Genomic DNA, 12,751 nt, shown 5'->3' on the forward strand with positions numbered 1-12,751 from the left:
GGACGACTGACTCTGACCAGAGACACAAATAAAGGAGAAGTGTTTTTAAAACTCACTGGAATGAAACCTGAAGAATCCGCCACATATTATTGTGCGAGAAGAACCACAGTGTAACATGATAACTAACAGCATGTACATGAACGGCTTTTTAAAAAAACAATGGAAGTGGAGGCATCTTAGTAAACCTAGCAAAAACCATAGCTTTGTAAATAGTGAAAATTGTAATTCTGATCAATATACAGTACCCATGCAGAGATTAATGAGACACCAGCATTTAAAAAATAATGAAGAAAAAAATATACACATCATCCAATATGTAGACATGAAGAAATAATGTCCCTCTGAAGTGAAATTAAAAAAAATGTAATTGGGCCTTAGGAGCTTTTAGCAATAATGTGCTAGTATATACAGCATATTAGCATGGCAGACTTACCTGGCTAGTGATCCCCACCAGTGATGTGGTGTCAGTGCTCCCATTAGTCACAGATACTGTCATTACATAAAAGTCACTGATCTGCACATGCACAGTTCAGTTTACACAAACATTAACAGGCAGGGAGAAGGGTTTATGACAGAAGAGACCCCGTTTTTTGTTTTTGTTTTAGATCTAATTCCACTTCAACAGCCTTTTTGTTGTTATGACAAGCTCCTGAAACATTTACAGTGGCACTTCCTCAGAACAACTGCTATATGGTGGGCACAGGCAAGGCATTTTGGGGAAGCAAGGCATTGGGGTTGATTATTTTGATGCCCCAGGCTACAAAAAGGTGTCATAAAGCTAAATATGTGCATGTAATTCGCCCCAATTTGTCCAGGCTAATTTTTTTAAACTTTTCAGACACATATGGAAATCAAAATTGTTTGCTTGAAAATTACTTAGAACCCAAAATATTCAATATTTTCTGAAAACAGAGGTTCTGTAAAATAAAATGGTGGCTGTTGCAATGTTTTATTTCATAGGACATTTGTACATCCAATTATCAAACACAAGTTTTCAGGACCAATCCCTGAAGATGTATGGATGAAATGTGTTGGGCAGACCCCACATCTGTATTGTATATTATATAGTAAGCAGCAGTGCTAATAAAAAACTGAAAGGCTGATTCTCACAAATACCAAAGTAAGTGCACAATTTGTGATATTTTAAGTGTTATCAATAAAGCAGTGTTACACTATTTGTGGTTCAACCAAGGATGTATTCCCTGGAGCTGATAGTTGACTAATCTAGGAATATTTCCTCAACGAAGAGTGTAAGGAGGACCCAGAGAAGAGGCAGTGCATAACAAAAAGTACTTGGGCAGGGCCGATCCTGGGTGGGTGCATGGGGTGCAGTGCACCCGTGCGCCACAGAGGTGGGGGCACTGAAGCGTCAGAGTGCTCCCCAACCTCCACCTCCTCCTCTCCTAGTCCATAGGAGGCTCTCTACGCTGGTCACCGCCGCCGCCGCTGTCTTTCCTGCTGAAGCCCTTTCCCCCTCCCTCCTCCTGTCAGAGGTGGAGAGGGAAACAGCCAGAGATCAGAGCGGCTGCCTCTGTGTGCAGAGAGACCAGCTGCACAGTGGCGTTACTGAGGGGGCAGTCCGTGCCCGAAGTGTTCCAGTTCTCCTCCTCCTGTGTGTAACTCCTGCCTGCTGCCCAAGCCTGACACGCTCTGTTCTCCATCCGGGCGGCGCAGCTGCACACTGTCCTCTCCCTTCCAGCTGCTGCCCGGGTGTTTTTACTTTGACTACTGGAGGGCGTTGGTTTGTCAGGGGGTCTAAAGTAATGGAGGGGGTGGTTTGTCCTGGGGGGTCTATACTAATGTAGGGGGGTGGTTTGTCCTGGGGGCCTAAACTAATAGAGGGGGTGGTTTGTCCAGGGGGGGTCTGTACTAATGGGGGGGGTGGTTTGTCGGGAGGACTAAACGAATGGAGGGGGTGGTTTGTCCCGGGGGTTCTGTACTAATGGAGGGGAGTGGTTTGTCCTGGGGGGTCTGTACTAATGGAGGGGGTGATTTGTTCTGGGGGGTCTGTACTAATGGAGGGGGGGTGGTTTGTTCTGGAGGGTCTGTACTAATGAAAGGGGGGTTTATCCTGAGGGGGGTCTATACTGATAGAGGGTGGGTGTTTTGTCCTGGGGTCTATAATAATGGGGGTCTGTACTGAGGGAGGGGTTTATACTTAGTGGGGGGTCTGCACTGATGGAGGGGGTCTATACTTAGTGAACGGAGTCTGTACTGAGGGGCGACTATAGTTGGTGGTGGGGTGATACCTTGTTTTACTTCACTGGGTGACACCAACCCTAGTGACACCACTGCAGCCGTGGGCTCTTATTTCCCCTCTCCCTCTCCTCCTCGTGCTCACTGCTGTACTAGTGAGTGGCACACTATGTTTCTTCCCCTGCCTTCATAAACGGCCAGGGAAGAAAAAAAAGGAGCAAAGAAGAGGATTGTGGGACATGTATTCCCAAGGACTGTCAGCCCCACTGGAACACGGAAACTTCAGCCCACACAGCATGCTCAGCTGAATGGGAGAGAGATAGAGAGCCAGGAGCCTGGGAAAGCTTTCGGGGAAGTGTAGCTGTATCGCTGGGTCAGGTGAGAGGGCCAATCGGCCATTATCTACTAACGTCCGTAGGAACTGCAGTGTCTGACCATCTCTTGTAACATGTCTGCAGTCTCTGACCATCTCTTGTAACATGTCTGCAGTCTCTGACTATCTCTTGTATCATGTCTGCAGTCTCTGACCATATCTTGTATTATGTCTGCAGTCTCTGACCATCTCCTGTACTATGTCTGCAGTCTCTGACCATCTCTTATAACATGTCTACAGTTTCTGACCATCTCTTTTATTAGGTCTGCAGTCTCTGGCCATCTCTTGTATTATGTCTGCACTCTCTGGCCATCTCTTGTATTATGTCTGCCATCTCTGGCCATCTCCTGTATTATGTCTGCCGTCTCTGACCATCTCCTGTATTATATCTCCAGTCTCTGACCATCTCCTGTATTATATCTCCAGTCTCTGACGTCTCCTGTAGTATTTTTACAGTCTTTGACCATCTCCTGTAATATGTCTGCATTTTCTGACAATCTCTTGTAACATGTCTGCAGTCTCTGACCATCTCTAGTATCATGTCTGCAGTCTCTGACTATCTCTTATATTATGTCTGCAGGCTCTTACCATCTCCTGTAGTATGTCTGCAGTCTCTGACCATCTCCTTTATTATGTTTGCAGTCTCTGACTATCTTCTGTACTATGTCTGCAGTTTTTGACCATCTCCTGTACTATGTCTGCAGTCTCTCACCATCTCCTGTAGTATGTCTGCAGTCTCTCACCATCTACTGTAGTATGTCTGCAGTCTCTGATCATCTCCTGTAGTATGTCTGCAGTCTCTGACCATCTCCTATATTATGTCTGCAGTCTCTGACCATCTCCTGTATTAATGTCTGCTGTCTCTGACCATCTCCTGTATTCATGTCTGCTGTCTCTGACCATCTCCTGTAGTATGTCTGCAGTCTCTGACCATATCCTGTAGTATGTCTGCAGTCTCTGACCATCTCCTGTAACATGTCTGCAGTCTCTGACCATCTCCTGTAACATGTCTGCAGTCTCTGACCATCTTCTGTATTATGTCTGCAGTCTCTGACCATCTCCTGTACTATGATTTCTGTCTCTGACCATCTCCTGTACCATGTCTGCAGTCTCTGACCATCTTCTGTATTATGTCTGCAGTTTCTGACCATCTCCTGTACTATGATTGCCATCTCTGACCATCTCCTCTAGTATGTCTGCAGTCTCTGACCATCTCTTGTAACATGTCTGCAGTCTCTGGCCATCTTCTGTATTATGTCTGCAGTCTCTGACCATATCCTGTACAATGATTGCAGTCTGACTATCTCATGTATCCCGTCTGTAGTCTCTGACCATCTCCTGTACTATGTCTGGTGGCTCTTTCTAAAAGACTCTCTAACAGAAGCCCTCTCTGTGTGCATCAGAGAGATTCCCCCCCAGGTCTCATTAGTGTACACTCTTCCTGTATTTTCTTTATTGTTAAAAGATCATGGGAGGATCCCAGGGTAAAGAAGACTTCTTAGGGGAGCATCTCTGTGTTTGAGTCATTGCCATAGAAACATTTGTAAAGGGGAGAAGTTGGTAGGATGACCACGCCCACTTGGGGGCACCAGAAATATTTCTGCACCCAGGCGTCTGTGACCCTAGGATCGGCCCTGTACTTCGGACCTTCCTATTTATATAAGGGTTTACATAAAGTCTGGTGAGTGTGACTCACAAGGGTTGAGAGGAGTGGCACTTGAAGTGCACTGATTTTTGTGGAAAACACTTTTGTAGTGGCATTTTGTTGCATAATTGCACAGGAAGATTTGTATGATTTGTTTATGGACTGTAGCACTGTACTGTAATTGGGCCCCCAGGAGCTTTTAGCCATAATGAGCTAGTATACACAACATATTAGAATGGCAGACTTACCTGGCTAACGATCCCCTCCGGTGCTGCATCTCACGACCCTTGAGCCACTTGGTTGCCAGAGCTGCAATGATGCCTCACCCATGTGTGCAGATGTAAACATATGCTGAGTATTGCATGCTCGGCTCATTGTAATCAAATTCTAACAGGCATATAGGCAGGTTGAAAATGTATATAGTTTAGTTAGCTAGAAGGCCGGCCCAGGCTGGGGAAAGCTCAGTTTCTGGGCTTTTGGCCCTGGTCGACCCACCTGTTCTTTTAAAAAGGGGGGTGGCTAGGGTCTGGAGGGGGGGAGCGCAGGTACCGATGGGTCCAAGAACTACAGCTTGACCTGCGAGCATAGATGTGGCACTGCTGAAGAAACCAGGAATTGTGGAGGACATCCAAGCCATGGACAATGCCATCATGGACTCTCACCTCATGGGGGTATGCCTGGGCCACTATAATATGCTAGTTCAAATTAGGGACAGGACATTGCTCATATTGAACTGTGTGCTGCATCATGTTCAATAAAGTTACAGTAATGCCACGTACACACGATCGGACAAACCGCCGGACTTTGCAGCGGAGGTCCGCCAGACAAACCGCCGGACTATGGCGGGAGTCTGGACTTTTGAAATGAACGGACTTACCCACACACGGAGAAAAGTCAGTTTATTTTGAACGTGACTCCAGGTAGCCGGGACTAGCGAAGGTGGTCAATGTCGCCGCCTCCATCGGTGAGATAGACACACGTCGCTGACCCCGTCACCTGGTATGGACTTAAAGGGGAAGCCCTACGCTGAAAAAACGGCGTGGGGGTCCCCCCAAGGTCCATATCAGACCCTTATCTGAGCTCGCAGCCCAGCCGGTCAGGAAAGGGGGTGGGGACGAGCGAGTGCCCCCCCTGCTGAGCCGTACCAGGCCACATGCCCTCAATATGGGGGGGTGCTTTGGGGAAGCACCTTGTCCCCATGTTGATGAGGACAAGGGCCTCTTCCCGACAACCCTTGCGGGGGTCTGCAGGCGAAGGGCTTATCAGAATCCGGGAGCCCCCTTTAATAATGTACCCCAGCCATTCACCTGGTGAAAAAAGTGTAAATAAAACACAACACAAGGTTTTAAACAATTTATTGCACAGCTTCGGTGGTCTTCCGTCTTGGGGGCCGTTTTTTCGGGAGCAGTGATTTTAATAATGATTAAAGTGAAACAATAGAAGTGTAATATTCCTTTAAATTTCGTACGGGGGGGGTGTCTGTAGTATGCCTGTGAAGGGGCGCATGTTTCCTGTGCTTAGTACTATCCCTGCACAAAGTGTCATTTATGCAGGAAAAAAAGTCCTTTAAAATCACTCGCAGCTATTGTGAATTGTCAGCTCCGTAATACAGAGAGCACAACATGGGGGCAAGGTGCTTTGAGGGGTCCCAAACACCCCCAAATCATCCTCCCAATGTTGAGGGCATGTGGCCTGGTACGGTTCAGGAGGGAGGGGGGGGCGCTCTCTCGTCCCCCCCCTCTTTTCCTGCGGCCTGCCAGGTTGCATACTCGGATAAAGGGTCTGGTATGGATTTTTAGGGGGACCCCCACGTCAAATTTGTAAAAAAATTTGACACAGGGTTCCCCTTAATATCCATACCAGACCTGAAGGGCCTGGTAATTGAATTTGGGGGACCCCCACGCTTTTTTATTTTATTTTTTTATCAATGACTTTCAATGAGTGTTCTCTGTATTACAGAGCCGACAACTCATAATAGCTGTGATTTTAAAGGACTTTTTTTCCTGCATAAATGCAGGAAATAAATTTATTGTTTCACTTTAATCATTATTAAAATCACTGCTCCCGAAAAAACGGCCGTTTTTAAAACGTTTTTTTTTTTGCATTGATACATGTCCCCTGGGGCAGGACCCGGGTCCCCAAACACTTTTTAGGACAGTAGCTTGCAGAATCTTTTCTCTCTGTCAAATCTTTTTTCTCTGTCGAATATTTTCTCTATATAATCTTGGACTAATAGAGGTAAGGTTAGGCACATTCGACCACAGGTTCTATAGACATAGATTGTTATTGTCAGAGTCATGTCGAATCTCCTATTCTATATCGAACTGTTGTAACAATGAAAATGAAAATAAAGCATTTATTTATGTCGGACCTTTTCGTTTTTCGTATTCTGTGCTTTCGTTATCGTTTGTCAAAACGAAAATAGCTGAAATTCGGATGAAAATGCATTCGGACGAAAACGAATGCACATGTCTACTACCCATAGTGATTAGCTGTCTGCGTTGAACCACCATCTGATTTCTTCTAATCAAACAGCCCAAAAGTAGTCAAATATATCTGCTCCCCCTACTTCTTGTTTGTGACTGATAAGGTTGGAGCATTGACATCTTGCTCTTTTACCCCCCCCCCCCCCCAGATATATTTTCACATGAGACTCGACAGAATTTGAAGATGTTGGGAGGGGGTGGGGATAGGATGGGCTTGGAATATGTATAGGATTTGGGGTAATAATGTCATCTTAAATGCCCCTATTCTTCCTAGCCAGGATAGTTCTCTTTTCAATATTTCTTTTAGTTGGGTTACTACTTTGGAGATTAGAGTCTTGTAATTGTTGGCCAATGATGTTGTCATGGTTGTTAGTGTTATGCCTAAATATGGAATAAAGTGGTCATTCCATTTGTAGGGTAAGGTTTGCTCAAGTTTTTGTCTGATGTGTCTCTGTACTCCTAAATCTAGTATAAGGGATTTAGCAAAGTTAACTTTATAGTAAGAACTGTTGCCAAAGTCTATTAGGACCTTATGGAGCATGCGTAAGAGAAGTAAGCAGATCTGTCAAGAGGAGAATAACAATAATTGTCTGCAAATAAGTTAATCACAGGTGGGTGAAAGTCAAAATGTAATCCTGTGATTAAGGGATGTGAACATGACTAGTGTAACCCAGATAACTTCCTTCTAACTGTTACGGACCCATCATACCCCTTTTACCTTCTTTAAAATAAGAGACCACACCGTTCTTATGGAGTATAAATGGCCATAACAGCCTTTTATTAACCAGATAACATAAAACTCCAAAATAACTTTATAAAACAAAGTAATAACAACCATGAGAAACAACATGTTTCAACCCACGTTTATTGGTCAGTGACGTAGCTATCTCCTCTTTCACCGAATATATATATATATCCCTCTAAACCACACCAGTACACTGCGGGACCTTTATCAACCATCATAGGCCTCCAGCTGTGCCGCTCGGAGACCCCCCCCCTTTTCCCGCAGTGCAACCACTGGTATTCACCAACCATTTGATGAATACACCGGAGGGGCCATACTACCGATGAGCCCCCCACCCCCATTTTGTCACCTCCGTTACCGCTCCCATCACTGACCAACAAACAAAACACCGCCCAACGTCCCCCCCCCAGCTGTCATGACGACCTTCCACCATACCTGCAAGAACAAAACAAAAAAAAAAGGTTAAACAATCCAACATAAAGGGAGGGTGGGTGGGAAAAACCGCCTCCTCGCACGTTGACCTCCGACTGGCTTTCCCCCAGCTCCGCCCCCCTTTTAAATATGGCCGCTCCCCCACCCGGAACTCCTCCCCCTGGGCGTGACTGGGCACCTCGTCATGCCCAGCCCTGCTCTACGTTCCCCTGCATGTCCTACGCTCCGGGCTTCCCTTATTGCTTCCCCAAGGGGTTCTATTATCAGATTGAAGATGAATGGGGAGAGAGGGGGCAATCCTGTTGAGTCCCATTGGATATGGTAAAGATTTTAGATAGGAGGCCAGATGTATAAACCTGCGCAGTAGGACAGGAGAATAGTGCTAGCACCTGTCAGGCTAGGTGCAGATAACAAGTAACAGTTCAGGTGTGCTGATTATACAAAGAGTTCAAAGCACATACCATGAGCAGGTCTAAGCAGAGCAGGTCAGCTGAGACTTGTAGTACACCGCTGCAGACGAAGGTAGATGATTGCTGGACCTTGTAGTTCACTGCTGTAGGTGAGGATAGATGATTGCTGGACCTTGTAGTTCACTGCTGTAGATGAGGATAGATGATTGCTGGACCTTGTGGTTCACTGCTGCAGATGAGGGTACTAGTAGAATCAGGCAAAGCGTAGTCTAGGCAAGCTGGGTCATACACAGGTAGATCAGAATCCAAACGGTACAGAATCAGAAGCAAGTACGGAGGGTCAAACAAGCCGGGTCAAACACGAAAGTCACAGAGCAAATATCAGCTGGATCAAACACGAGTGAACTCTAACACGAGCGCTGACTGAATGCTGATACAGGTGATTTAAACGTGAGCAGGCCAATCACTGTTGTTTCCCAGACACAGGCTGTGTCAGGTGAGTTGTGCTGGGTCCTAAAGGGATTCTAGTACTGACAGTACCCCCCCTTTCTCGAGGGGTTGCTCCTGCACCCCCAGGCTTACTTGGATAACGGAGATGGAACTTCTTCTTAAGTCGGTCAGCATGAAGATCACGAGCTGGTACCCAAGATCGATCCTCTGGACCGAACCCTTTCCAATGAACAAGATATTGTAAGGAATTGCGCACTCGTCTGGAATCAAGAATAAATGCCACTTCATATTCTTGACTGTCCAACATATCCACAGGTTCTGGTTCATTTACTAGGAGGCTGGAATGAACAGGTTTCAACAATGAAACATGAAAGACATTTGGAATGCGCATGGATGGGGGAAGTTTTAATCTGTAGGACACAGGATTAACAATCTCCGAGATTTCATAAGGCCCGATGAATTTTGGGCCAAGCTTTTTAGATGGAACATGCAGGGACAGATTCCGAGATGATAATCACACTTTGTCACCAACTTTATATTCTGGAGCCTTTAAGCGCTTCTTGTCAGCAGTTTTCTTAAAAGCCTGCACAGAGCGGGAAATAGCATGATTTACATCGGACCAGATTTTGGAGAAATGTTCAATAGTGGTGTTGGCATCTGGAACATCAGAGGGCGGAAGATCAAAGGAGCACACACGAGGATGCAACCCGTAAACACAAAAGAAAGGAGAGGTCCCTGTAGATGTGCTGGCACAATTATTAAAGGCAAACTCTGCCCATGGAAGGATGTTGACCCACTCCACCTCATCTTTGGCCATCAGACAACGTACCATCTTCTCTAGAGTCTGATTAGTCCTTTCTGTTTGGCCATTAGTCTCAGGATGATATGCTGAAGAATATGATAATTTAATCCCCAGCTGAGAGCAAAGGGCCTTCCAAAACTGGGCTATGAACTGAGAGCCACGGTCAGAGACAATGTTAACTGGTGCCCCATGGAGCCTGAAAATGTGCTTAATGAATAAAGATGCCAGTTCTTTAGCAGATGGAAGCTTCGGAAGCGGAACAAAGTGGGCCATCTTACTGAACCTGTCTACCACCACCCAGATCGTGGAACATCCCTGGGACAGAGGCAAGTCTGTGATAAAGTCCATAGATAAATGGGTCCAGGGACAGGTAGGTATTGGTAGAGGACGAAGGAGACCGGGGGGCTTAGAGGTACTGCTCTTGCTTCTGGCGCAAACTTCACAGGCCTGGACGAAGGCTAACACATCCTGCCTAAGCGATGGCCACCAGAGGTTGCGAGAGACAATCTCAAAAGTTTGTCTAAACCCTGGATGTGCTGCGGGTTTTGATGCATGTACTTGTTGCAATACCTGCAAACGAAGAGCCAGGGGCACAAAGAGCATACCAGGGGGAGTGGAGGGAGGGGCTTCAGCCTGTGCTGGTAACAAGGCCTCAGAGATGTCAGTCTGGGTAAAAGCCAAAATCCTATCCTCAGAGATAATGGGTTGAGGAGGAAGCGGAGGAGGAGACTCTGATAAAAAACTACGAGACAAGGCATCGGCCTTAATGTTTTTTGGACCTGGTAAATAAGAAATTGTAAAGTCAAATCTGGAGAAGAACAATGACCACCTGGCTTGACGCGAGTTCAGTCTTTTAGCAGAACGGATATATTCAAGGTTTTTGTGGTCAGTCAGAACTATGAATGGATAGCGAGCTCCCTCCAGCCAATGTCTCCACTCCTCTAAAGCTAGCTTTATGGCTAAAAGTTCTCTGTTGCCTATATCGTAATTGCGTTCTGCTGGGGAATATTTACGGGACAAGAAGGCACAAGGGTGGATGGCAGCGCTTACAGGATCTTTTTGTGACAAAAGCGCCCCCACTCCTACTTCAGATGCATCTACCTCTACAATAAAAGGTAGCTCAGGAACAGGATGGCATAGAATTGGTGCAGAGGTAAAGGCTTTCTTTAACTGGGTGAAGGCTGCCTGGGCTTCAGTAGTCCATTTAAATGTACTAGGAGTCTTCCTGGTGAGAGAGGTGATGGGATGTGCAATGGTGGCAAAGTTCTTAATGAATTTTCGATAGAAATTTGCAAAGCCCAGGAAGCGTTGAACTGCCTTCAGGTCTGAAGGTGGTGCCCAGTCTAGAATGGCTTGAACTTTGGCTGGGTCCATGGTGAGGCCTGTGTCAGAAATTAGGTAGCCCAGGAAAGGTACTTGTTTAACATGGAAAATACATTTTTCAGGCTTTACAAAAAGGGAGTGAGTCTTTAGTCGGGCTAATACCGAGCAGACATGCTTCTGATGTGTTTCAAGATTGGGAGAGTAAATCAAAATATCGTCTAAATAAACAAGCATGAAGCGACCCATCATGTCACGGAAAATGTCATTCATGAAGTTCTGAAAGACGGCTGGTGCATTCCTGAGGCCGAAAGGCATGACAAGACATTCGTAATGACCATCCTTGGTGTTAAAGGCCGTCTTCCATTCATCGCCTGCACGGATTCGCACCAGATTATAGGCTCCCCTTAAATCCAGTTTGGAGAAGATTTTGGCTCCCTGGATTTGAGAGAACAACTCTGTGATGAGAGGGAGAGGATACCGATTGGGAATGGTTATTTTATTTAGACCTCTGTAATCAACACAAAGTCGCAGTCCTCCATCCTTCTTCGGGACAAAGAAGCATCCTGCTCCTGCGGGAGAAGTGGAGGGACGGATGAAACCCTTAGCTAGGTTTTCCTGGATGTATTCTTGCAAAGCAAGATTCTCTGGTTCAGACAGTGGAAAGACTCTCCCTCGAGGAGGTGTAGTGTCAGGCAAGAGGTCAATGGGACAATCATAACTGCGATGAGGAGGTAAAGTGTCAGCAATTCCTTTAGAAAACACATCCGAAAGTCCTTATAACAAAGTGGAATCTGTTCTATTCCCACTTGACAGGTATCAAGTCGAACAAGGTGTTGGATGCAGCTCTTTTTACACTGATTGGACCAAGCCAGAATATCTCTTGTTGGCCAGTCAATTACAGGATTGTGCTTCTGAAGCCAAGGAAGGCCTAGGATCAAAGGAGTGGATGGAGAGTCAATGACAAGACAAGAAATCTTCTCCCAATGCAAAGCCCCTACTTGTAACTGGAAAGGGTTGGTGGATTGGAGCACTAGGTCTTGTGAGAGAGGCCGATTATCCACAGAGATCAGGCGGACTGGACAATCTAGAGCATGAGTTTCCAGGGACAAAGAGGTGATCAGAGTTCTATCAATAAAATTCTCAGCTGCTCCAGAATCCACCAAGGCCAGCAGTTCATGAGCCCCTGTCCCAAAGTGAATGACAGCGGGTAAAAGTATGCGATTATCCCCCTGGGGAGATGAGAGTAGACCTAAGGTGACCTCCCCGCAATCACCTAGGTCCTGGCGTTTCCCGGACGTGTAGGGCACGAACGGAGCATATGACCCTTGAGGCCACAGTATAAGCAGAGTCCCATATTACGCCTGCGTTTGTGTTCCTGGGCAGATAACCGGGTGGAGCCTAACTGCATAGGTTCTTCCTCAGATTTGGCACTGGAGATGGAATAATCAGGTGGTAAGGAAGGTATACAGTTTGCCACAGCCATTGTTTGTTCTCGCCTCCTCTCTCGCTGGCGGCGGTCAATTCTAATAGCTAGACACATAGCCTCCTCCAGTGAGGCTGGGTAGGAGAAGTTGACCAGAGCGTCTTTAATCGCATCTGAAAGGCCAATTCTAAACTGGCTGCGGAGAGCTGCATCATTCCAGCCAGATTCCGGGGCCCACCTGCGAAACTCTGAGCAATACATTTCAGCTGTGGTAGTTCCTTGTTTTAAGTTACGCAGGGTCGATTCTGCAGTAGCAGCACGATCTGGATCATCATATAGCAACCCAAGGGCTTCAAAGAAGGCATCTACTGTTAGTAAGGCTGGATGGTTAGGTTCCAGGTTAAAGGCCCAAGCCTGGGGGTCACCCTGTAGCAGAGAGATAATGATTTGAACCCTCTGAGTTTCA

The sequence above is a fragment of the Lithobates pipiens genome, unplaced genomic scaffold (genome assembly GCF_037356315.1).
Source record: "Lithobates pipiens isolate NorthernLeopardFrog02 unplaced genomic scaffold, aLitPip1_a1.2 Scaffold_11, whole genome shotgun sequence".
Taxonomy (NCBI): Eukaryota; Metazoa; Chordata; class Amphibia; order Anura; family Ranidae; genus Lithobates; species Lithobates pipiens.